Raw genomic sequence first — 26,639 nt, forward strand, 5'->3', positions numbered from 1 at the left:
TGTAGGGGAAAGTCTTCTGTGCAATGATCTGAGCCTAATAACTAACTCCATTTTTCATATAGAGATAAAGAATATTCCAGTGTCATTTTAATACTCCAGGGAGGCAAATACTGTGTAAGGTGAATGAAGATCATACCTTGCTGTGCTCAAGACTCTACCAAGAGTTATTCACCATTTCCGAAAATCAGGTCACCGACAGTGATTCTGCTGTAGTATTCTAGTCTTCAGTTGGTGTCTGTAGCTGTTGATTTTGGGTCAGTCTTCTCAACTGTAAGGTGCATGGGATCACCTGGGAATCTTATTTCCTCCCTCGCTCCCTTTCTTCTTCCCTTAGAATGGAAAGGATTATTTGGGTAATAGAATCTAATCCAGTAGGGAAGGAGAGGCTGACATAACAGAGTGGTGGATTAAAGAGTAAACTGCCTGGGTGTCTGGGTGGCTCAGTCATTAAGTGTCTGCCTTTGGCTCAGGTCATGATTCTAGGGTCCTGGGATTGAGCCCTGCATCAGGCTCCCTGCTTGGCGGGAAGTCTGCTTCCTCTCCCACTCCCCTTGCTTGTGTTTCCTCTCTCACTGTCTCTCTCTCTCTGTCAAATAAATAAAATCTTAAAAAAATAATAAAGAGTAAATTTCCTTAGAGAGTAGGAAGGGGCCTTCAGGCCCAGGAAAAGGATGTGGTCTTTGGTGAGAGGGCTGGTTTTTGTAAAAGGCGGGAAGGAGGGAATGGCTGGAGATGCAGAGGTGGATTTAGAAACAAGGTGACAGGTGGCAGGAAGTTGAAGGATGTCACATCCCGTGTCCTGCCTCTCACCCACAGTGGGACTAGGCATCTTTCTGTCTTCAGCTTCTTTCTGTAGAGCCAGCCTTTGGTAGGGAGAGGGGTAGGGAAATGAAGGATAGGGAGACCAGGCCGACCTCTCTATTCCCAGGGCAACTGCTTTGAAAATAATATACAGTGAAGGTGCTTGGGGTGCCTGGGTGGCTCAGTGGGTTGAGCATCTGACTTCAGCTCAGGAGCCCCCCGTAGGCTCGGTGCTCAGGGGAGAGTCTGCTTGTCCCTTTCCTTCTGCCCTTACTTTGCCCTCTGTTCTCTCTACCCTCCACCTCACCCTCATGGTCTCACTCAAATAAATAAATAAACAAAATCTTCAAAAAAAAAAAAAAAAAGTCCCATGCTCTACTGAGGAAGTCAGCCAGGTGCCCCAGGAATGTTTTGCATTGGTGCTGTTCAATATAGTAGCCGCTAGCCACATGTAGCTATAGAGCACTTAAAACATGCTTAATGCAACTGAGGAACTTGATTTTAAATTAATCATTTATTTTAAGTATCCCTCTCCCCATAATGTGCGTTTCAAACTCATAACCCTGAGATCAAGAGTCACATAGTGTACTGACTGAGACAGCCAGGTATCCCTATTTAATTTTAATTTATTTAAATTTAAATAGCCACATGTGGCTAGTATCTTTTGTAGCAGAGAGTACAGTGTTGTGTGTTTTCTGCCTCTATCTCAATGTAGGTCTTCAAAGAGGAATTCATTTTATAGAGCGTAGTATCGTTGGGGACCAAGAGCACTGAGCTGAGAGACAGACCAGAGTTCAATTTCAGCTGTGCACTTTACTGGCTTGGTGACTCTAGGCAATGCACTTCCTTATCGAGGTTTCAATTTCCTCTGCTTTCTTCTCTTTAGTGGGAAGACATGAGGGTCCAGAGAGCTAAGGGTAGTAAGGCACTGGGAACTGGGAAGGGCTGCCCACTGCTCTCACAGGTTACCAATTCACCTCCCTTTACCACTTTTTTTTTTTTTTTTATCTTAAAAGATTTTATTTATTTGGCAGAGAGAGAGAGAGAGAGCACAAGCAGTCAGAGCTGTTGGCAGAGGAAGTAGGTTCCCCACTGAGTGGAGAGCCCTACACGGGGCTCTTGATCCCAGGACTCTGAGATCATGACCTGAGCCCAAGGCAGACACTTAACTGCCTGAGCCACCCAGGCACCCCTACCAAGCACCATTTATAAGAATGGCAGAGTACTGTGCCAAGTGTATGTTCCAAAGATGCCTCTTCAGAGAGCTTTTGAGAAAAGCATCTATCCACCTCTATTGCCTACTTCCTTTTCTTTGAGGCATTCGATGTTATTTGAGTAATGTATATTGGCCTCTAGGGTCACAGAGGTAGGATACTGTAGCTGTTTTCTTTTGTATTGCTTTTGTATCTCTAGGGATTAGCACGTAGTAGGTTCTCAGTAAATATTTGTACATGAATGGATGAAATGACAAGTGCTAGTATTTGAATTTAGGTGTGATTTTAAAGAACTCATCGAGTTCTATAACTTTACAATATCTATTACCTTACCATGTTTATAACTGGAAATGCTGGAAAAAGACCCAAATACCCAACACAGGTGCTTGGTTTAATTAAATGATTCTTAAGATACATTATGCCAGGGAGTATTCAGTGACATAAAAAGAGGTGTATGTACTTTGTATTGTTAAGTGAAAAAAAAAAAACACCTGAAGGTATACTATAGTCTCACTTTATAAAAGTTATATATATTTGTATGCACAGGATAAGTTTAGAACAATAGATATAATTAATATAAATATGATTACTATCACTGGGTGAGATTAAGGGATAAAACACTTTTTTGGGGTGCCTTGGTGACTCAGTCATTAAACATCTGTCTTCGGCTCAGGTCATGATCCCAGGGTCCTGGGATTGAGCCTCGCATCTGGCTCCCTGCTCAGCAGAAAGCCTGCATCTCCCTCCTCTCTTCCCCCTGGTTGTGTTCTCTTTCTCTCTCTCTCTCTTTGCGTGTGTCTTTCTCTGCCAAATAATTAAAATCTTTAAAAAAAACCCCACTTTTTTCTAAAACATTTATTTCAATTAAAAGAATGTATCTAATATATTCAGAAAAGGCAAAATTATAGAGACAGAGTAGATTAGTAGATGCCTATGGCTGGGAGTGGGAATGGGATTACCAGTAAATGGGTCTGAGGGATTTTATGCGGAAAATGTTCTAAAACTGAAATATTGATGTTGCATCACTTGGTAACATTATTAAAAATCCCTGATCTGTTCTCTTGAAATGCATGAGTTTTAGGATAGGTAAATATACCTCAATAACATTTAAAAATGTGTTATATATACATTTGTTTAATATATATGTGTATGTGTGTGTATATATATGCATACATATGTATATATATATGCTTTCTTAAATAATTAAAGCAATGTAGAAGTATTCAGAATACCCTATCCCCAACCCTAGCTCTACTTTTGAGGCATAACAGTAGTAGTTGGTGTTTAACCCTTTCTAGCCTTTTTCTATGCAAAATCTAAGTAAAAAATACACATAATAGACATGTAATTTTTTTGCAATTTTCTTCTCTCTCTGAACATACACTGTAGGACATGAAAAATGGTAACTGCCCTGGGACGTGGGATTAGGGGTAGAGGGAGTAGAGTGGGGGTGGGAAGGGAGAGGCACACTTGAAATTTTTAGTTTCTTTACTTTTACAGCATTTGCATGCTTTTTTTGGTCAGGAATGTTTGGAGTTATGAACCCAATAAAGAGACCCAAATAAGTGACACCGTTGAATGCTTAATTCTGTGCAGTCCACCTATTTAAAACAATTTAGAAATTGACCTAATGCTGGGCACTAAACTAAGTGCCTGAGATACACTGTCTCACTGAATCCTTGTAGCGATCCTACAAGGTATGCAATATTATGGTCTCAATTGACAGATGAGTTACCTAAGACCTAGAGAGACTGATTTTCCAAGGTCACATAGCTGGTCTGCAGAGAACCCAGACCTTTTATACTGCAGTGGCTCTTTTTCTCCAAGCAGATGCATGTTCTTGGAAAGCCCAGCTTTAATGACCTCATTGCCTGTGCACATGCAGTCCTCCCTAACCCACTCAAGTCCTCCAGGTGCTTACAGTCCAGGGAGGTGACCAACAATTACAAGCTAATGCTGTAAGAACACATGGTTTAATGAGCTGTGTGCAAAGCGGAGGAATTCAGACGATGTGTCTGAAGCAGCCAGTGGGCTTTTGAGAGAATACATTCGGAATTGACTAAGAATCCCACGGAGGCTTCCAGGAGTGTGAAGAAAGTTGAGAGCGATCGGAAGTGGGGGACAAGGTGTAGAAAGGGACTTTTGGGCCTAGCCTGCCTCCCCCCTCAGGTGGCTCAGAAAGTGTTACAGACCCTGGCAACTACAGTACTTAAGTTCAGTGTGGCTGGAGGGTCAAGCTGGCCTGAAGGAGGGGCAAAGGGAAGGGCATTCATCTTGAAACTTAAGGCCAGATCACCCAAACTTGTGAAGTTGAGTTAGAGTATTCATACTTTATCTCTTGAATAAAGCAGAGGCTTTAAAACATTTGAATCTAGCATGTTACAAAGAAGGGAAGAGACCCAGAAGGGGCTGTTATGGAAGATTCCCTCTTGATCCCCAGGTCTCCAAATCCGATTGCTGGGTCGTCAGGTTGTTTCCCACCCTGGGCTGGGAATTCCTTTAGGGCGAGGACCTTGTCTCATTCACTTGTGCTTCCTAACACCCAGCACAGCACCTCGCATGCAGCGGGTACTCAGTAAGGGGCGGAACTGGTAGGCAGAATGCTGTAACCAAAAAAGTGCCCAGGAGTAACTCTGTAAAATACAAAGTAAAACATAATTTCTTCCTTAGCACTGCCCAGACGGGTGTTCAGCCAAAGTCTGACACAACAATAAGGAGGCCAGAGAAGTCCTGGCCTCAAACTGAATTCCCAGGTAGGTCCATTGGGTGAGAAAAGGAGAGATGGTTGCTGACTAAGCAGCCAACTTCTGCTCAGTGCCTGATATGTGATGAGAGAATTCACACCTATTGTCTTTTTCCATCTCTCCAACGGCTTCTAAATCGGAATTATTGTCCTAGTTTCCCTACCATAAAACTGACGATCAGAACGGTTCTCTAATTTGGTCAAGGTCACACAGCTGGTAAGTGTAGCGGGGCGGAGGCTGGGAGAGAACCTCTTACCAAGTCAGAGGCCTCCCGGTCCTCCACCTGGGGAGGCCTTGCGCAGCCTACACTGCTGCTTAGCCTCTGGGGTTGGGGGCGCACTCGCCACTGGCGCGCGGGCCCGGAGAGGCAGGCTCTGAGTGGCATCCGGGAGCCGCTCCCAGATTCGGAAGTTACGAAGTTTCCGTACATTTCGCTAGCTTCTCTGCGCAGCTCGTCCCCGCTCCGCAGTAGTTACGCTGCTAGCGCAGCGGGGCTCAGGTGCTGCAGCGGGCGGGGGCCTGGCGCCTGGAGAAAGGCGGGGACGCAGCTTACGTAAGCGTCCGCTCGCAGGTGCATGCGGCCTCCACCAGCGTGTGGTCCCTGCGCGCTCCCAGGTGCGCAGTTGGCGCAGGCGGCGGCGCGGCACGGCGCCGGCGGGCGCTGGCCGGCGCTCTCAGGTACGGCAGAGTGCGCGTGGAAGGGGAGCGCGGCGAGCGAGGGGGCGGGCTTTCCGTTCCCCAGCAGCCGCGGGCCCGCCCCCCGGATCGGCCAATGGGCGCGCTGGGCGGCGTCACGTGCTCGCCGCCGCCGCCGCCGCCGAAGCGGAGACGGGAGCCGCGAGCGCCACCAGGGCAGCAGCCGCCGCAGCCGCCGCCGCTGGGCTGAGGAGCCGGAGACGCGGACGGACGAGGTGGCGGCGGCGGCGGAGCGGGAGCGGGGACCGGGCGCGGGCAGAGCGCGGCGGCGCGGGTAGGCTGCGGCGGTGGGGTAGGCGCCTGCGCGGCGGGCCGTCCCGGGCGGGCGGCGGTTTAGGCGGCGGTTGAGGCGGTTGGCGGAGCCGGCCCGGGCCCCGCATTGTTTGTTGTGCGTCCTTAGCAGCGGCGGCGCCGGCCGCGGCGGCCCGGGCGGAGAGCAGGGAGCAATCCCGGCCCCCGTGGCTCTGGCATTGTGGCCGCCGCTGCGGTGCCCCGGCCGTTTCGGGCAAGGGCAGCGTGCAGCCTTCCTCACCTTCGTGGGGGACGGGGTCCCGGCCCCGAGTGAGGGGAGGGCGTGGGCAGTGTTGGGGGGGACCCGGCGCCGGGGGTCTCGGTAGGATGGAAGGCGAGGGGCTCTGGGCAGGTGTTGGAGGACATTGGGGGCAGGGGTTGTGAGCGAGCCTTGGGGGTGCTGGCGGAGGGTGTGGGCAGACTTGGGGGAGAATGAAGGGTGGAGGGATCCGGCCCAACGGAGCGGGAGGGCCTTCGAGCAGGTTCGGGCGCCCAGTGGGGCCAGGGGGAGTGCGAGAGGGATGGGGAGGGCATTCAGGCGGGTGGGGGCAGCCTTTGGGGGTTCAGGAGGGTGTGAGGGAGGCTTTGGGGAGGGTAGAGGCCAGCGTGATGGGAATGGAGGGAGGAAATTAGGGACTCGAGGGAGGAGTGGAAGAAGCGGATGTCCCGGTCGGGGCTGCGTGTGAGGGGCAAGGCGTGGGGGCAGATTTATGGAAGGCCACGGGACAAATGGGAAGGGAAATGTGGAGGCAGGTGTGCAGGTAGGGGGAAGTGTGATGGGGAGAGAGGGACGGAGGTGTCTAGGGGTCTCTGGAGTGATGGTGAGGGAAATGGAGGCTTGCAGGGAGGAGGTGTGTGTGAGGGTAGGCCTAGAGGTTTCAGGAGACCGGTGAAGGATGTGAGGTTTGCGTCTGGCCAGGAGGTGTGTAGGGAAGACAAGAAGGAAGCAGGAATAGTGTTGAGACTGGATAGGTGGGACACGCAAAGGGCGGACATGTGGGGCGGGGGAGAAGACAGGTGTCTCACTGGCGAGTGGTGCTCAGGGGAGAACTGTATGGGGGGGGGGGGGGGGGGGGAGGAAGGTGATTGGAGCAGGGCCAGAGTAGGAGAGAAGTGAGGACAGTGGAGTAGGGTGGTGGCGATGGACAGGAGGTGTGCAGTGTATTTAGCGGATAGCAGACTTGAGTGAAATGAGGAAACTTTGGGGTTGGGGAGACATTGCAGGGAACGGGTGGAGTGGAGTATGTGTGAGGTAGAGGGCCAGAGGTGTAAGGGGTGAGGAAAATATTATTGGAGTGGCAGCTGAGGTATGAAAACAGATGGAAGGAAATGTTTTGGGGGCAGGAAGTGTGGAGGGGAGTTAGGGAGAAGAAGTGGGGGTGGTACGTGTGTGAAGGGAAATCAGTAGAGGGAGGTAGTAAGGGATGGTTTGGAAGGGGAGGGATGCAGGTCAGGTCTGGGGTACATACAGTATGTAGAGGGATGGAAACATAGCTTGGGGTGCTAGATTTTGTCTGGTGGGGGATAGGCAAGGAAGAGAGGGAAGAATGGGGGAAAACAGGATATTTTTGGGTAGCGGACATAGAATAATGCACAGTATATAACGGAGTAAGAGAAGGGCAAGGTAGGGAGGTGCGTGAATGTGTCTGTGACTAGAAAGGGATAGGTTGTGTATTGGATTGGGGTGATGGTGGAGGAAGCAGGTTGTCCAGGTTTAGCGGCAGGAAATGACTATTCAGGCTGGAGAGAGTTAGGAAAACAGGTTGCTTAAAAGAGAATGGAAGGAGCAGGGTGCTGAAGAGTGGGGTGAGATTGGAAAACTTTGAGTCCCGAGAGATTAAGGGGTTCAAAAGTTTTAGGTCACTGGAAATAAAAGGCAGAGTGCAGAAGTTGAAAAAACAAAAGCCAAAATCAAACTGAAGAGGGGATTATATTCTGGACGTAGAAGAACTGAAGAGTGTGTATGGCCAGTGTATGTGGATTCTGGAATGATGCTAATGAAAAACAGAGGACATTAAACCCTGTATATATTTGAAAGTTCATGCCTCTAGGATCAGAAAAATCAAGAAGCCAGATTTTAGTTCCAGAACCCTATGAATGGGGAAGGGACAGGGTAGAGCTGAGTAGTACACACTCCCAAGTTGGAGGAGGTATGTGGTAGAATATTGTCCTATTGCATTGCGCTGACAAGTGTGCATATAGAAGAGCCACACAGGGTTGTGTGGATTGCACCACAAGTGAATAGAAATAGGATTGCAGCAGGTGCAGGGCAGATGCCTTTTTGAAGATACTGCAAGAGAGCTGGGCCCAGTGTCCGTGCCATTCGAGGGCTGTGTATCAGAGAGGAAGGAATACCTTAGTGCAGTGTCTCAGCTACCCTGGTGCTTTCTGGGTAATGGGGCAGTTTTCGGGCTTTGTTTGAGTGATGTAATATCTGAGTCCCATGCTAGAGGCAGACAGAGGTAATGTACATCCAGCTCCTAAAAGTGGCAGGAATGGAGATCTGCGATTCTTTAACTCTCTTTCAGGGTAAAAGTAACTGATCCTGGGTTGTTGGCTTTTTCTCCCAAATAGTTCAAGTAATAATTTGGTTGGAGGCTTTTGGATTTTCTGGTATTTTGATTTGAGTTAGGGAGTGTAGCGTTAACTTTATTGAGGAAGACTTTTGGGGTTGTGAGGACATAACGACCAATCAGCTTGCCAGACACATAGGAAATAACCTTCAGGGGTTTGAGCACATATATTTCAGTGCGGTTCTCATTCAGTGTTCTGTGGCTTGTGTTAGATTCTTTGGGATTTGGAAGGATTAAGGAAACTGCTTTGAGACTGCCGTAGTAAGCAGGGTTTTCTACAATCTTGGGAAACGATTTCCCTTTTGACAGTCAAAAATTCAGTCTTGTCAGATTTTGCAAAAAAATTATTTCATGTTGCAGAAATAGCTTCAATTATCTCTTTGTGGGCTTCATGTAGTGTGTTATGTAGTACCTGTGTGGTTTCAAATAAAAGGTATGCTTTGATACTTTGGGAAGCTTTCTGGTTTGATTTGTTTTCTCCTTTTGTCAATTTAGGAAGTATCTTAATGTGGCCGTTGTAGCTTCAAATAATAAGTTTGAGTGGAAGTGAGAATCTTGCCTAAACATAATGGAGGCTGAGCAGAACAACACATTTTATTTATTTATTTTTAAAGATTTTATTTATTTATTTGACAGACAGAGGTCACAGAGCAGCAGGAGGAGAGAGAGGAGGAAGCAGGCTCCCTGCCGAGCAGAGAGCTTGATGTGGGGCTTGATCCCAGGACCCTGGGATCATGACTTGAGCCAAAGGCAGAGGCTCTAACCCACTGATCCACCCAGGCGCCCCAGAACAACACATTTTAAATAATCTGAATCTGTAAATATAAATATTTAAAAAGTAAACTGGAAGCTGATTTTTAAAATCAAATTTAAAGTGCATCATGAAGGCAACAAAATAATGTTCTGAAGGCATTGCTATAAGATTTTATTTTTGGAGGGAAAGGTTTTTAAAGGACACTATGCCTTTCATTGAAATTCTTTGCAGTATTTTGAGACTTGATATATGTGTAGGATATGATTATAAGGGCATGTTTGGCCCCTTTGGCTCCCTGGCAGAGAATTTGAGCAGTATCATATAAAATGAATAGAGTAACCTTTGAAAATTCTCTCCGATATGGCTATTGTTTCCTCCTTGAATTTTTAAAGTCCATTGTGTTAGTTCATTTTATTGATTTGGGGCAAGCAGTATTTTCTTGCTCAGAAAACTCAATTCTGGGAGTGTTCTGGTTATATGTATTGTTCCGTGAAATTGTATGGTTTGGGATAGTTGGTAGGCACTTGAAAATATTGTCCTAAGTTTATGAACCAAGGAAAGCAGGTTATTTAGACTTTGTAGACTAAATAATTGGGTCTGGTTTTATTTTCACTGGTGACTTGCTAGACAAGATACTTAATCCCTTTGTGCTTGTTTCTCCTCCAAGAAACCTGACTCTGTCTACTTCCCATGAGAATTGAGATGGTTTATATAAAAGAAGTATAAGTCTTTCAGGAAGATTAGAACTATGTAAATATGGAGATAGCTCCTTTTTTCTCTGTCTCGGTCAAATAATAATTGGTGCTTCGGAATTTGGCATTAGGTGAGTTAATTTATAGTGGGAAACTTGGATAGAGATGAAACTTCTCTAAATGTCAGAGGTGTCTGCAAATTGAAGTTTCTTCATTCTTTGCTCTACTGTCTGCTTATCTTTTCTGACTCATTTCTGTAGTTGAGTGTTGGTGCTGATTTGAATTCTTGAGTATGAGCAGAAGATTGTGAGAAACATTCTGCATTGTGGCTGTAGCCTGAGATTACTTATAAGCATGAATTTCCCGAGATGAGTACTTCTCTCACTCAGTGAATTCACTTCCTAAATCAGGAATAATAAATACAATACATTTTCCTGTGTATTTTTCAGAAAATCAACTAATTCTAAGTGACTTGAACAGAAGAATAGAGCTATCCTTCTTCTAGAGGCATTAAACCTCCTCCCTTAGATTATTGAGTATTTTTTCCTTTTTAAAATTTTAGTTCTCATACCCATCCTGTTGACATTTCCAAGCCTGTTGACAGGTTATGCTCTATTTGAGGAAGAATGATGTTGAAATGCTTTTAAAATGTTTATTAGTTGTAGAAAGCCTCTGTATGCTGGTTATGATTGATATTGCAAAAATGTAAATAGTCAGTTGCTTTTTGGGCATTAATTTGCTTGAGCTTGGTAATACCCAGCCCTGATAGTAGTCTTTTGTGCTAGCTGATTTTTTTTTTTTTTAAAGATTTTATTTTATTTTAAAGATTGATTTATTTATTTTGGCAGGGGAGAAAAAGCTAGCAAGTGGAGGGGTGGGGCAGAAAGAAAGGGAGAGAGAATGTCAAATAGAAGACTCCCCACTGAGTGGGAAACCCGACATGTTGATCTCAAGACCCTGAGATCATGACCTGAGCTGAAAGAGTTGGATGTCCAACTGACTGAGCCACTCAGGCGCCCCTTTAGAGATTTTTTTTTAAGATTTTATTTATTTATTTGACAGAGAGAGATATCACAAGCAGAGAGGCAGGCAGAGGGGTGGGGAAGCAGGCTCCCCGCTGAGCAGAGATCCCGATGTGGGGCTTGTCCCAGGATCCTGAGATCATGACCAGAGCGGAAGGCAGAGGCCTTACCCACTGAGCCACCTAGGCACCCCTAAAGATTTGATTTTTAAGTAATCTCCATACCCAATGTGGGGCTCGAACCCACAGCCCTGAGATCAAGAGCCACTTGCTCTACCAGTTGAGTTGACCAGGTTCTGATCTATTCTTAATAGTTTATATTCTCTTGTATAACATGTTTGGACCTCCGTTACCCATCTTATTGCTTTTTTGTTTTCATTTGTTTTATATAGATTTTATTGGAAAATTGGTTGTTTTAAAAAATTTGTTCAGCTGTAGAAAAACTGTTTCTGACAGGTAATTATGAGAGGCTTCATCCAGTCTAATTTTAGAAACCTTTATTGAGAAATGTAAGTTAAATTTATATGTCAGTTGAAACAGAAAAGAATAAAGTGATGAGGCCAGATTAGTGGTAATATAAATATTTAAATGGTTTAAGTCTGAAAGATCTGCAAGTCTGTAACTTTTAGGTCTTGCACTCAATAATGAGGTAACCACATGACCTGATTTGTCACTTTCATGCCTAATTTATTTTATTTTATTTTTTTTTTTTTATTTTTTTTTTTAAACATTTTTTTTTAAGATTTTATTCATTTATCAGAGGGAGAGAGCAAGCACAGGCAGACAGAATGGCAGGCAGAGGCAGAGGGAGAAGCAGGCTCCCGGCTGAGCAAGGAGCCCGATGTGGGACTCGATCCCAGGACGCTGGGATCATGACCTGAGCCGAAGGCAGCTGCTTAACCAACTGAGCCACCCAGGCGTCCCTTTCATGCCTAATTTAATGTATTTCTTGTTTTAAGGGTCCTTGAAGTACATCCTTTTTGAGAAGTATGGGTATCTGTCTCACAAAAGACATTCCATATATATGTGTTGCTGAGTGAATGAATGCCATCCTAAATTTCAGTTATTTGATATTAAAATTCTCTTCTGAGATAACTAACACTGTGTCGAACATCTGCTTTCTTGAGTTAACTTTAGCACAACTCGAAAGGGTATAGTTGATTATATCAATAAAATCACAGCCTTGCATAGTGTGACTTCATGGTTCATTTCCATTTGAAGAGTGAGTTCTGCAGCAGGTTGTGTAATAAATTCAGAGGTGTTTCTGGGTCATGGATAAGATGTAGTTTCTTACTGCACCTGCAGAATTTCCTGTTCTTTGCAGTTTTCCAGGTACCAGCACTTTTCACAATATCCTATTAGGCAGATCAGCAATTTGTTTATAAATTGAATTTAACCATGTTAATACTATAGACATAAATCAAGTATGAATTTAACCATATTCATACTTGACATAAAGCAAATAGTAATTGTCCGTAAAGACTCTGTTTAGATTTTTTTTTTTTTTAAATTACACTTACCTATTCTACTAGTTTAATTCAGCAAACATGCATTGACTTAGGCTCAAAGGCACATTTTGTGCTGGACCTAAGATTTCTTTTTCTTTTCTTTTTTTTTTTTTTTAAAGATTTTATGTATTTATTTATTTATTTGACAGACAGAGATCACAAGTAGGTAGAGAGGCAAGCAGAGAGAGAGGAAGGGAAGCAGGCCTCCGGGTGAGCAGAGAGCCTGATGCGGGGCTTGATCCCAGGACGCTGGGATCATGACCTGAGCCCAAGCCAGAGGCCTTAACCCACTGAGCCACCCAGGTGCCCCAAGACCCAAGATTTCTTAGTAGGGCTCTATAACACTGTTTTGAGTAAAGAATAGATCCTTCCCTTGATAGATTGGCCCTTAATGTATAAATGGAGTCTATAATTTTGGTTACCTAGGTAGTGACCTCGTAAAGAGGTGGTTTGTTTCTAACAGTTAAGATAGAGGCAGTTTATTCTTATGGTAGTTATAATTCCAAGTAAATCTAAAACTCGTTAAATATTGCATCTAATCATAGGCTTTTGTACAACTTAGACAACCTACGTTTTTACCTAATGAAGTATAGGGTATTGGGTAGCTCTTGTCTTAACTCTGGACAATTCATTTTTAGTTAGCAAAGTTAGTGAACTAGAGGGGAAAGGTGTTGCAATCTTGATAATGTAGGGTAGCGGCTGGAGGGAATAATGTTTGGAGCCTTTGGTATGCATACTTTCAGTTGTTTTTGAAGTAAGCTGTAAATAAGCTTTTTTTTTTTTTTTTTTTTTTTTTTTTAACGATTTTATTTACTGAGAGAGAGAGACAGAGAAAATGAGGGGGAGAGGGTCAGAGGGAGAAGCAGACTCCCTGCTGAGGAGGGAGCCCAATGCAGGACACAATCCTGGGACTCCTGGATCATGACCTGAGCCAAAGGCAGTCGCTTAACCAACTGAACCACCGAGGTGCCTCTGTACATAAGCTTTTAATGTCAAGGTTAGTATGGAAGGACAGATATCAAACATATTAGTGATGAGATTTTTAAAAAGATGGTATCTTAAAGATAAATATTAACTGATGCTCTTTGAAATGCCAGCTTTGTGGTAAATGTTGTGGAGTTCTACAAAATTGGCTTTTGAGGGGCACCTGGCTGGCTTAGTGGCTAGAGCAGGTGACTCTTGACATCAGGGTTGTTAAGTTCCAGCCCCATGTTGGGTGTAGAGATTACTTAAAAATAAAATCTTCAAAACTGGCTTTTGGTCAGTATTATTGTTTAGTAGTAGTCTTTATTTCTAGAGCCCACGGTTTGCATACCTGGACTTTGATCCCTCTGGGAGTATAATGTAGGTGAACAGGAGAGCATTACATTTAGAGAAATGGAGGCACGGAGTTGACTCTAGAGCAGAGATAGGCAGACTTTCAGAACACCCCTAAAGAGGTTCCTTTTGGTTCCCAAATTTGGGCAGGAAGGTTGATGTCTGGGCAAATTTGAAATCTGCTTGTTTCAGTCAAGCTTTGAGTGCAAGGCTTTTCAAAGACTGCCTGCAGTAATGCATGGCCTTCATAGGAGATTTGGGGCCCAGGATTATGCAGTAGTGAACCTGAAGAAGAGGGCTAGCCCTTGGGTGTACTCTCCTTTTAGGTTATTCCCTGAGATGATCCTGTGTGCAACCCAGACTGCTGTACTGGGTAGTACAATGTTGTTGGCACCAGAAGACTTGGCTTTGACGTCTGATCCTGTTATTTCCTAGTTGTAGATCTCACTCCTTATGTATAAAATTGGAATAAACCCCCTAAATTACAGTTATGGTGAGGATTAAAGAAGAAAAGAAAGCTGTTTGTAAGCTGTGAAACATGGAACAGTTTTTTTTTTTTGAAGGGAGGATTGAAGAGAAATTAAGGGCATACTTTGAAGTAATGAGAAAAATTTGACTCAGAGGACCTGAATTCTAATTTTTTTTATCATGGCATGTTCAAATGTACATGAAAGAGAACAGTACAATGAACTTTCACGTACCCGTCAACTAGCTTCAGCAGTTACCAGCATTTTGCTGCTTTTGTTTCATCTACCCCTCACTCAGAATTACTTTCTGTTATTTTTGTTGAAATATTTACAGTAAATCTTAGGCATCATATACTTTCATCCATAAATACTTCAGTATTTCTAACAGGTGGGAACCTAAAAAAAGATACAACCACAAAACTGTCTAAATTAACTATAATTCCTTATCTAATGCTCAGGAGGAGCTGGATTTGAAATATAGCTCTACCACTCACTAGCTTTGTGTGTTAATCAAATTACTTGCTCTCTCTGAGCTTCTGGTTCCTTATCTGTAGCATAAAGATAATACCTCATGAAGTTATTTTGAGCTTAAATGAAATAACATACAAAAGGCCTAACATGAATGTTCTCAGTAAATCCTATGGCATGTGAATTAGGATTATGGGCCGCCCTCCTTCCTTCTTTAGTATCACAAAGAATAACAGTGCCCTGAAATGACTGTCCACTAAGCTAGTGAAATTTCTCTTCATTGGGCTGTTTGACTCTTTTAGTGAAATTCTGTCACAGTTGAAATCATGTCTGTTCTCCCCCTCTCTTCTGCTAAATCATTATTCTCCTGCCTAGTGGCTCATTCTAGTCAGCACACACATGCTGTTATTTCATGTATTCTTTTTTTTAAACAATGCTTTCTTGACCACGCTATTTCTTCTAGATGCAACCCAGTTTCTCAACTTCTTGGAAAAGTTGTTTCTACTCATTTTCAGTTCTCCTGTTCTCTCCTGAACCTACAATAAGAGACTTTCAACTTAATTACTGAAACTGCTCTTGTTGAAACCACCAATTTTAATTCTTAACCTGTTAGCAGCATTTGGTGCAGTGGATGTCTCTTTCCTTGAAATACTTTATGCTCTGGTTTCTGGGATACCATATTCTGTTGGTTTCCTCCTGTCTCCTTGGCTTCTCCTTTGTTGGTTCTTCTTCATAACTATACCTCTTAATATTGGACCACCTGGGATCTCTGCTCTTCATTCTCATTCCCCCAGTGATCTCATCCAATCTCCTGGCTTTATTACTGTGTATCTCTGAAACTCCAGACTTGTTTGTCCTACTGCCTATATTGATTGACATCTCCACTTACATATTTTATTGGCATCTCAAACTAAACTTGCCCCAAACCAAACTCCTGATCGTTACCCTGCCCCCTCTTTCATCTGCCCCTCTTGTGGTATTCCATGGGTTTTTTTGTTTTGTTTTGTTTTTCTCTTTTTTAAAAAGATTTTATTTATTTGACAGATCACAAGTAGGCAGAGAGGCAGGCTGAGAGGGAGGGGGAAGCAGGCTCCCTGCTGAGCTGAGAGCCCGTTACAGGGCTTGATCCCAGGACCCTGAGATCATGACCTGAGGTGAAGGCAGAGGCTTAACCCACTGAGCCACCCAGGTACCCCTCCATGTTTTAGTTAATAGCAACTTCCTCCATCTTTTTAGTTGCTCAGGCCAAAAGAGTTGTCTTTGACTCTCTCTCATACACTACATCTGACCCATCAGGAAATCTTGCCAATTCTGCCTTCAAAATACATCCAGACTCTGACCATTTTTCATCATTTCTACTGATTTAAGTTTACATCAGTTCTTGTGAATTATTGCAGTAGCCCTTTTTTGCTCTTTGCCCCTTCATATTCTGTTCTCAATCCCATAGCAAGAATGATCCTTTTAGGGACGCCTGGGTGGCTCAGTTGGTTGGACGACTGCCTTCAGCTCAGGTCATGATCCTGGAGTCCCGGGATCGAGTCCCGCATCGGACTCCCAGCTCCATGGGGAGTCTGCTTCTCTCTCTGACCTTCTCCTCGTTCATGCTCTCTCTCACTGTCTCTCTCTCAAGTAAATAAATAAAATCTTTAAAAAAAAAAAAAAAAAAAGAATGATCCTTTTAAAAAGGTAAGTTAGGGGGCGCCTGGGTGGCTCAGTGGTTAAAGCCTCTGCCTTCGGCTCAGGTCATGAGCCTCACATCGGGCTCTCTGCTCAGCAAGGAGCCTGCTTCCCTCTCCTTCTCTCTGCCTGCCTCTCTGCCTACTTGTGATCTCTGTCTGTCAAATAAATAAACTAAATCTTAAAAAAAAAAAAAAAAAAAAAATAAAAAAAAAAGGTAAGTCAGATTTTGTCTCTTTCTGGTCAGAACACTGTCTTGCTCAGAATAAAAAGCTACGTCCTGTTAAGGTCTTTTGTGATCAGATACCCTTTTCTTCTCTGATTTAATCTCCTCCTACTTTTTGGACACAGAAAAGTGTCCTCCTTGCTATTTTTTTTAATGTGACAGGCATGTATTTCTGTCTTAGGTCCTTTGCACTTGCTGTTTGCCCTGTGTAGAATGCTGTTACTCAGATATATGATTGCTCCATCCTTTTTAGGTCTTTTCTGGTGAGGCCTTCCCTTTCTACCCTGTTAAAATGGCAGCTCCTCCATTTCTGGCCCTTCCCAGCCTTTTCCACCTTCCTTTTCTCATTACCATTTAAACGATTTAACTTATATTTTGCTTATTTTGTGTATTGCCCTTTTACCTTTACTAGAGTATAAGCTCCATAAAGGTAAGGATTAATACTGGTTTTGTATTGTGCAGATTCTAAGCACCTAGAACAGTACCTGGGACTAAGGTTGTTGACTATTTGTTGAATGAATATTTTTTTATTAGTTATAGTCTGTTTCTTGGTAAAGATGCTATAGTTGGAATTTCAGTTTTTTCTGTGGAATACTCTGTACCTTGAGGTCTTTATGATGTGTCTTTCTTCTTAATGAGTATTCTTTCAAAGACTGCTGTTGGTTTTATTAATTCATCATAATTTTGAATATTATGCAGTGTGCTAGTTGGATGGGGGGGGGATACAAGAATAAAGTATACATAGACCCTGACCTTCAAGAGCTTACATTCTATTGAGATAGATGATGTGTGTGTGTGTGTGCATGTGCGCGTGTGTGTATGTACATGTTTGTATGTGTGTGTGTCTGTTTTTTTTTTTTTTTTTTTAGGTAAGACCTTAAGAGTTCAGAAGAGCAAGATATTATTTCTAGCTAAGAGGGATAAGAGAGAGACTTCAGAGAGAATGTGATACGTACATCTGTACTGAGCCATGGAAAATGAGTAGGATTAGGTAATGAGAAAATAGGGAAGAGAATTGCATATGGAGGAAATTGCATTAGCAAAATAAGAATGCTCAAGATTTCTTTGAGAAAGAATAAGTGGTTCAGTAGTTAAAGGTGAGAGAATATCAAAGGAAATGGTAAGAATGTTGGAGCCACTGATGATGGAAGGCCTGGAATGCAAAGGTGAGGAACTCCGTTTTTACTCTGTTGACAGTGAGGCTTCAGTGAAAGGTTTTTAAGCAACAGTGGAGGGATGGTATTATTAGGGCTATATTTATGAATTTGGTAACTTTATGTGAAAAGAGAGGCAGAAATGCATACACTGATTAAGATGCTATTGTACTTTGTATTGTATTGTATTGTTTGAAGAAAAAAAGCGATAAAAGTTGTGGAAACAGGAATGGAAGGGATGCCTTGAAACTGAATGTGAGGGCTGAATGACATGTCTACAGGTTTCAAGCCAGGTTGATTGGGCAGCCTTGGTGCCTTGGTTAGGGAATCCGACAGTGGCATCAGGAGGCAAGTTTAGTTTAGTTTTGGTACTGAATTTGCAAGTGTGGTGGTGACATTCAGGTGATGATTGTTTTGATAAAAAGAAAATTAGGAATGTTTAGAAAGGATGTGCATCTGTGGCTTTATGCTTTCATTTTGATACTAACTGCCAGAAAGAGATGTGATTGCTGAATCGGTTACTGAGGTCTGAATCTAGATAATTGATTTGGAAACCTCTGGTAAGGCCCTCCAGACTTTTCTTTGGATTTGTAAATGTCTCCACTGTTTCAATAAAGTTTGTTAAATAAGTTGCTCTAGATTGTAAAACATTTTATGTTCTCAGCAGTTTGTTACAACTTAGATGTCATCCTTTGAGCTTTCCTTTATTGCTTCATGGGCTATGGATATCTAACTCTGTCTGTTCCACCCTTTTGGAAACAACTGATGAGGGGTACCTGGGTGGCTCAGTTGGTGAGTGTCTGCTTTTGGCCCAGATCATGATCCCAGGGTCCTGGATCCAGCCCCACATCTGGCTCCCTGCTCACAGGGGAGCCTGCTTCTCCCTCTACTGCTTCCCCCACTCATGTGCTCTCTCTCCCTCTGCTCTCTCAAATAAACAAAATATTAAAAAGCAAAACAACAGATCAGAGTTCCCAACTAGTCCCTTCCGTCACTATGTTGAGATCCGGTTGAGTTATCAGGTTTGAATGCTCATGCCAAACTCCCTCTCCTTCCCCTTAGGATTTAGAAGCACAGTGGAGGAAGACAACCTTCCACCCTAATTAATGGTAGTTAAGGTGTTAGTTGCCAAAACATGTCTTTAACAACCTACACTTAACAAAATACCAGAAGATACCAGAGGATTTAGCTTCTCTTCCAGGCATATTCAAGAACAGAATAAGATTCCTTTAGATTTAAAAACTTTTCAGAGCTGTATAGCAGGAGGAGTTTTTAATCTGAAGGTCATTTATAGGAAAAAAGACATATTTGCAAAATAATGTTGATTAATGTATGTAATTTTATTTATAGGCTGTCTAATGATGCATTATACTTATATTTTTATACTTAAGTTGGATAAAAAGACATCCTTGAGTTTATTAGTTAAAAACTTGTAGTTCACCAACTTGGCTTATAATGGTGACCTTGAGCTTACCTCATTAGTTGTATCTGAATTAAGTCTTTTCCTTTGTCCTTAGATCATAATGTCAGTGAATATGATTTGGGCACTGTCATTATAGAATTGGTTTTTGTTACCAGTAAATAGGAGTCAGTAGGACCCAGTCACCCTGAAATGAGAAAATTTTCTTATGTAGGATAACACATTTTAAGTTCAGTGGACATGTGGTGGCTTTTAATTGGTCAGATTTAGCATATATTGTAGTTAAACTTTTTTTTTTTAATCTGGATAATTTTATTTCACATAATTGGTTTGCTAAGAATATAAAGTATAGCATCTTTGAGAAACCTTTTATGTTCCTTTAGCCCCACTTTGTTCTTTGACAGATGAAGAATTCAGGATATATCCTGAGTGGTAAGGGACTTGGCCAGAATCACACACATAACTAGTGGCATAGTTGGGGTGTGAAGTGGATTTCTCCACCTCCAGGCTGTTTTGGAAATGTGGACCAGAAAACCTCAAATAAACTCAGCTTAACTGGTCACATTGCTGGCATCTAATGATGTTCAGTAGGAATAATTATGCTACTTTTTTCCTCATTCCCTCTGAAAATTAATTTTTTTTTAAATTAACCATTTTAAACTGAACAGTTCCGTGGCATTTAGTACATTCACATTGTCTGGCAACCACGACCCTTTCTAGTTCCAAAACGTTTCCATCACTCCAAAGTGAAACCCCTTGACCCATTAAGCAGTTTGAAGATTATTTAAGCAATTAAAAATCTTTAAACAATTAAAATAAAAATCTTTACTCTGACAAGGTTGACTGTAGCAGGTTTGGTACTAGTGGTCACTCTTAGCGCTTTGCTCCCCGTCTCTGGTTTGCCAGGGAGAATTAAAGTGAATCCTCTTACATTAATTAGTAGTGGATGCATTACACTTATAATGACAACATAAAAAAGAAAGTGTCAGACATGTAATGATTAACAATACTAAGAGTAGGTATACATTATGCATGTTATGACTAATCTTCACACTAGCCTTTTAAAGTGGTTGCTCTAGTTCAGATAAGAAGATTGGGGCTTGGGGCACCTGGGTGGCTCCATCGGCCGAATGTCTGCCTTCAGCTCGGGTCATGATCCCAGGGTTCTGGGATCGAACCTCATGTTGGGCTCCCAGCTCAGTGGAGATCTTGCTTCTCTTTCTACCCCTCTGCCTGCTTGTGTGCGTGCTCTCTCTTTTTCTCTCTCTCAAATAAAACCTTAAAAAAAAAAAAAGGAAGAAAATGGAGGCTTGTTGAGTAAGTTCAGAATCACTTAATTGGTAAGATGTGAACCTGATATTCAAATCCATGTCTATTTGATTCCAAGAGTTGGGTGTTCTCTTTACTAAATTTGGGAGTAGACAGGCAAAAGCGACAAATGGAAGGGATCATCTTGTATGGGGGACCTGGTACTGTTTTAGCAGGATAGTGTATAAGGGAAGGAGGTTGAGTTTGACGTATCGCCACTTCTCCTAACCCCTTGTGATCTGTATTCCATATGAGAGAAGCAAAATATGAAATAACCTTTGGAACTCTTTAATGAACATTATAAGCAATTAGAAAAAAGTGTGTAGCTTCTGAGATTTTGTTTTTAGAAATTCTTTCTTTCCCTGCTCATTATTTTAAAATCATAAGTTGATTTGCTGAGTAGTTAATGATTAGTCTTAACAGTATTGGAACTCCATTGATTTCCCATTTTAAGATACTTTTAAAAAGCATCTTAGGAGGCACCTGGATGGCTCAGTGGGTTAAGCCTCTGCCTTCGGCTCAGGTCATGATCTTGGGGTCCTGGGATCGAGCTCCGCCATCGGGTTCTGTACTCAGTGTGGAGCCTGCTTCCCCCTCTCTATCTGCCTGCCTCTCTGCCTACTTGTGATCGCTGTCTGTCAAATAAATAAATAAAATATTTTTTTTAAAAAAAGTATCTTAGATAAGATACTTTATTTTCAATGAGGAATAATTCAGATTGTGTGTTTTGAAGGATTTTGTTGTTATACTTTTGCCCCAATGAAGAAAACCCTTTTAGCTTTTTTAAAGTTTGAAAGGACTTTAATAGGCCAGTTTTCAGTCATTCTTTTAAAGTGGCTAGTAAGTCATCTGGTAAACCTTGTCATTTTCCTTTTTTTCTCCTTTTTTAAGATTTTAATTTTTAAGTAATCTCTACACCCAGTCTGGGCCTCGAACCCACAACCCCGAGATTAAGACTCATGCTCCACCGACTAAGCCAGTCAAGCCCTCGCCCCCCTTGCCATTTTCTACTGTGTTTTGAATGACGTGACTTCTGGAGTAATTTGGTTCACTGTGTTAGGTTTAGGCTAAAAGAAATGTAAGTAAAAGATAGCTTCCTGGCTACTTAGACAAAGAGATTTTTTTAGGTAATGTGAGCATAGCAGGAATGTAAGCTGTAGCAACAGCAGCCACCTGAGATGTCCTGACTTTAAGTGTATTGATAGTTATCCAAAAAAGTATAGATTTTTGGCAGTGACCTTGTGACTTTTGCTAATATCTAAATAGTAGGTACTTCCATAAATGGATTTCAAGTTTTTAAAAACTTTATTTAAAAATTTTAAAATGCCCTTGTATCTTGGCTCAAACATTACACATTATTTTTCTGGTTTGACCTAGAGATGAGGTTTGATTCACTCTGGAACCAGCCAAAATATGTTGTAGAGAACACAGGCCTTGGATTGGTCAGGTTTATTTTCAAATCCTTTCTCTGCCACTTACTATCTGTAAGACCTTTCACCTTTTAAAATGAATATAATATCTACAATCGTGTAAAATAGGATTAGAGAGCAATATCTCACAGGGGCTCAGCACAGTGTCTGGCACATACTAAATTGTGTTCAGTTTGTAACTGTTGCAGGAAGAAGTCTTAAATTTTGGTAGCCTAGACAAATATTAATGTATGCAAGTAGGGTAAAACCTCATCTCCTAATGTACACTGTCCTGCAATCAATACATTTCTTCTTGGATTTTTTGTTTCTTTGTGTGTGTGTGGAAGTGCCGTGTGTCAGTTTTCACTAGTTCCTGTAGTTTGCCCTTCTTTTCTCAGAAATGCTTGGCAAATATCTCCATTGATTATTGTATAATTTGCCTCAAAGAATAGATGGTGCTTCCTATAGAGGTTAATGATGAGGCATTTGCTTCCCATAGCAATCCTTCAGTTAGGTGTTTCTGTGTTGCATGCTAACAGGTTCTTACCACCTTCAGAGATGTCTGCTGGCAGAATGCCCAAACTTTTGTCAAAGAAGGAAGCTCTGGTTACCTGGAATGAAAGAAGTACAGAGTGCCCACTTAGTGTTTATAGTATATTTTATGATAATTATTAATATTAAAGCATGAAGAGCTATATCCTGGTCTATAAATTTTGCTCATTACTTCCCCATTATTTGTATCGCTTCCCTTAATCTGTTCAGAAAAGGATACAGAGGACCTTTTACTCTAAAACTTTAGGGTTGAAGTTGTGATGAATCATAATCCAAGAATATTAGCTGTGGAGGGGACTTTGGAGATCAGCTAGACTAACCCTCTTGTAGATGAGAAAACTGGCTGAGAGAAAATTGTGACTTGCTCAAGGACACAGAATAAGCGACGGGACTAATTTCCAATCTGGGGTTATGAAGCTAACCTGGTAGAGTGGAGAGAGCACTGGACTTTGGAGTCACACAGTCCTGGTTCTGAGTCCCTGTTCCACCATTTATTAACTGTGTGACCTTTGACAAGTGCATCTGAGTCTGTTTGCTGCTCTGTTGTATGTTGTTTGCAGGATTGTAAGGATTTGAGATAATAGAAGTAAAGTATAGTGTATAGTGCCTGACATATGTTATGGCCTCAATAAATGCTGTCTGTTATGTTGTACTGTTTTTCTTGATTACTTAAAACAGGTCATATGGCTAAGTGATTTTTCTTTATGAAATGGGAATCAATGAGAATGGTTGATGTTTTTGCCAAATCCTTTCACTGAAAATCTAAGTAGTTGCTCATTGTAGGAGGACTGCTTATTGCAAAACAAGTGCAAAACATGCATCAAGAGCTTAGAGAATAGTGCTCCAAGTTGTACAGTTGTTGTCATAGTTCTTTTCTGGGAAATCTTTGCATTTCTCAAATGAAATGGAGCTAGTGTGAGGAACACCCAAATCAGTGTACATTTAGTTAGGCAAGCCTAACTCTGTAGTTTTAAACTCAGTAGTACTCTGCACTCTTCAGAGATTATTGAGGATGCCAAAGATCCCTGTTTATGTGTTATAGCTGTTGATATTTGGGTTATTAGAAATTATATCAGATAATATTTACATATGTATTCATTTAAAATAGTAACCATTGGGGGCGCCTGGGTGGCTCAGTGGGTTAAGCTGCTGCCTTCGGCTCAGGTCATGATCTCAGGGTCCTGGGATTGAGTCCCGCATCGGGCTCTCTGCTCTGCAGAGAGCCTGCTTCCCTCTCTCTCTCTGCCTGCCTCTCCATCTACTTGTGATTTCTCTCTGTCAAATAAATACATAAAATCTTTAAAAAAAAATAGTAACCATTGTATGTTAATACAAATTATGTACAAATATGTATATAAATATATATTTTAAGATCTTAGTTTTCTAATTTTTTGTTTCAAATTACAAAAGTAGTACATGTACAGTTAAATAATATAGAATCAAAAAATGAAATTATTTCATTCCTGTCATATACTCATTCCACCCCTGCAGTCAAAGGTTTAGCATGTATTCTTCTATAACTATTTTTATATGATTATAAATTCTTTCTCTCTTTCATATAGTAGATGTTGTTTGATGACCTCCTTTTTAAAAAAATTTGTATATATTTTGGAGGTACAACATAATGTTTTGATAAACACACTTAGAGAATGGTTACAACAGTTAGCCTAATTAACATCTCTCTCTCATAGTTATGTGTGTGGGGAGTGGGGGGCAGTGAGAGCACCTAAAATCTACTCTGATCAAATTTCCAGTATCCAAAACAGTATTATTAACTGTAGCTATCATGTTTTACATTAGATATCTAGACTTACTCATCCACGTAAGTACAACTTTGTATCCATTGACCAGTATCTACCCATTTCACTCACCTTCTACAAATGATAGGTTTTTAATGTAAAAGAATTTCGACAACAAAAAAATTTAGTGAGATGAGTGACATTGCTTTACATTTTTGCAAATCTCATTAATATGTAGCTTAATAGAAGACACCTGGGTTCTGATAGCTGTTGCTGCCTTTAGCCTATTGTGTTATGTTATTCTGATTGAAGTATATAAAGAAGAAAATTAGGCTTCACAAGATTTGAAATTGGAAAAGGGGAGGAGTATTTTAATAGCCTTTTCAGATAATTGTGGATATTCTTTGATACTACACCAGAACTTGACAAATGATAGTTTCTTGAAGGAATCTGAAGCCAGATCGGTGCACTTTCATATTCTGTTAAGTCAAAATGCAGTAGTTTGTTGCATTTTGAAAGTGAATCTTTTATCCCTGCATGATTTCATAATATCATATGTTGGTCATTTGGAAGGTGTTGGTTCACTGAATTATGTTGAGCTTCCAAATGTGACACATTTCATTATATATCTCCACACATTATGTAGTCTCTGGAAAGCTACGTTCATGAGAGGGACTTCAAAAGGCACATAATGCCTTGCTACTACTTTGAAAATACTTCTGGCTTTGTACACCCCTGAAGGAATCCTGAATACCCCTAGAGGTCCTGGATCACGATTAGAGAACCAGGGAGTTAGATTAACTAAAGGTTAACTAACTAAAGGTAGTGACCAGGCTTGCAGACTGTATGTAGCTTTAATAACGGATTATCTGGTAATTATAATGGAATGGATTGTTGTACAAGCCCTAGGCTTAGAAACCATCTTACTCTTTGAAATAAAACATAGCCTAATTTTGAAATGCAGTGAGTTGGTCATTGAACATTTGAGTGCTTTTTATAGACAAGATACTGTGTTGAGGTGCTACCAAAGATATGCATTATGAAAAAGGCTTCCTTTTCAGTAGTTTACAGTCTAGCCGGAGAGGTAAGACATAATTTTATGAAAAAATAATTAATACAGTGTTCTCTGGTAACAAGTGTGACATACAGTGCTGGGTAAAGTGTATTTTAAATAGGTGGAGAGAGGAGGCCATTGTCTTTATGAAAGAAAACTGCAATGCTTGTTCAGAAAGTCATTATGTCAGTTAGGCTAGACTGGAAAATTCATATAGAATAATTAATCTAGGCTTGCAAAATAAAGTTGCACTTTATATTTTTATTTTTACATTGTTGTCCTGTTTTGTAGGATTGTATGGTTTCTAGTATTTTTAATAGATTCTTACTTGCTTTTTTTTTAGGCTAATTCATTGTGTTGTGTGTAGGATAGATCTGTCAAACATCTTACCAAAACACTGTCACTATTTGGTAGATAAGAAAACAAGATTAAGTAAAATCTGCCCAGAACACATACATATGAGTAATATGTTACTTGCACATATTAGAAAATATGTATACATGCTCAAAATAGAATATAAAATACTCAGATCCTTTTTCTTTAGGGAAAAATATATACAAATATAGTTATATACAGAGTGTAAATATCTCCACTCAAGACTTTGTAGAAATATTTTAATGCTTCCTAAAGTACCTGTGTATACCTTGTGCTTGGTTATTTCCTTATTGGATTGTTATAAAGATTTTTTTCTAAAGATCTTATTTATTTGAGAGAGAGCACAAGCAGAGGGATTGGCAGAGGGAGAGGAAGAAGCAGGCTCCCTGGCCCGATGTGGGTCTCAATTCCAGGACCCTGGGATCGTGACCTGAGCCACAAGCAAATGCCCGACCAACGGAGCCACCCAGGCACCCTTGTTTTAAAGATTTTTTTTTTTAATTTATAAAGTGCCTTGTGCTAGAAGGCACTCGTAGTAGCTATTATTATTGTTGTTGCTGTTGTTACAGTCTATTCAACTCGGATTTATCTCTCATGTACAAGTTTGATAAGACATTTAACTTAGTCCATTTCTGACGTTCATTTGTTGAGTGGTAGTTATTCAGCTGTTTTGGTCTCTGTGTGTGGAATCCTTTTTATTGTGTTTCAGGCACTGTGCTAGGTGCTTTACATGCATTGCCTCTTTAGATCTTTGTAAGTCTCACTATGAGTTGAGAATTGGTGTTTCCATTTTATAATGGGAAAAATGAGGCTGGCAATGGTTAGCTGCTCAAGGTTCTTACTAGTTAAGTTGTATAGCTGGGATTTGAATCCTTATCTGTCTCCAAGGTGTTATCTTCTACTTTTCCATTTGGGCAGTAAGTTGAAGAAAATATTTTTGGGATATAGTGGGGATTTAGCTACTTTTCAAAGAACAGGTTTGTGTGTATTTGTGTGTGTGTGTGTGTGTGTGCGCGCGTGCATGTGTCACTGAGGGGAGTTGGATGGTAATTATTCTCCCTTTTTACATGTATTTGGTTTGTGTTTGGATTCCATGGTTTTTTTTTTTTTTAATGAGTTAGTCATTTGATTACTTAATTGCTTGATGAAATCATGGTAAAATAGAAATAAATTAAAATT

At 41.4% G+C, this 26,639-nt stretch overlaps 1 protein-coding gene across 3 annotated transcripts in view; it reads left to right on the top strand.

The window, feature by feature from the left end:
• The first annotated feature begins 5,574 nt into the window (after positions 1–5,574).
• Positions 5,575–26,639, top strand: part of STRBP (spermatid perinuclear RNA binding protein) — a 146,157-nt gene continuing 125,092 nt past the window's right edge. The window contains exon 1 of one of the 3 annotated variants that reach the window (XM_059410851.1): positions 5,575–5,729. The gene's annotated coding sequence lies outside the window, so the exon portion shown is untranslated. The remainder of the gene's footprint in view (positions 5,730–26,639) is intronic. The other 2 variants (XM_059410849.1, XM_059410850.1) reach the window with 2 other exon arrangements.

The sequence above is a fragment of the Mustela nigripes genome, chromosome 9, assembly GCF_022355385.1.
Source record: "Mustela nigripes isolate SB6536 chromosome 9, MUSNIG.SB6536, whole genome shotgun sequence".
NCBI lineage: Eukaryota > Metazoa > Chordata > Mammalia > Carnivora > Mustelidae > Mustela > Mustela nigripes.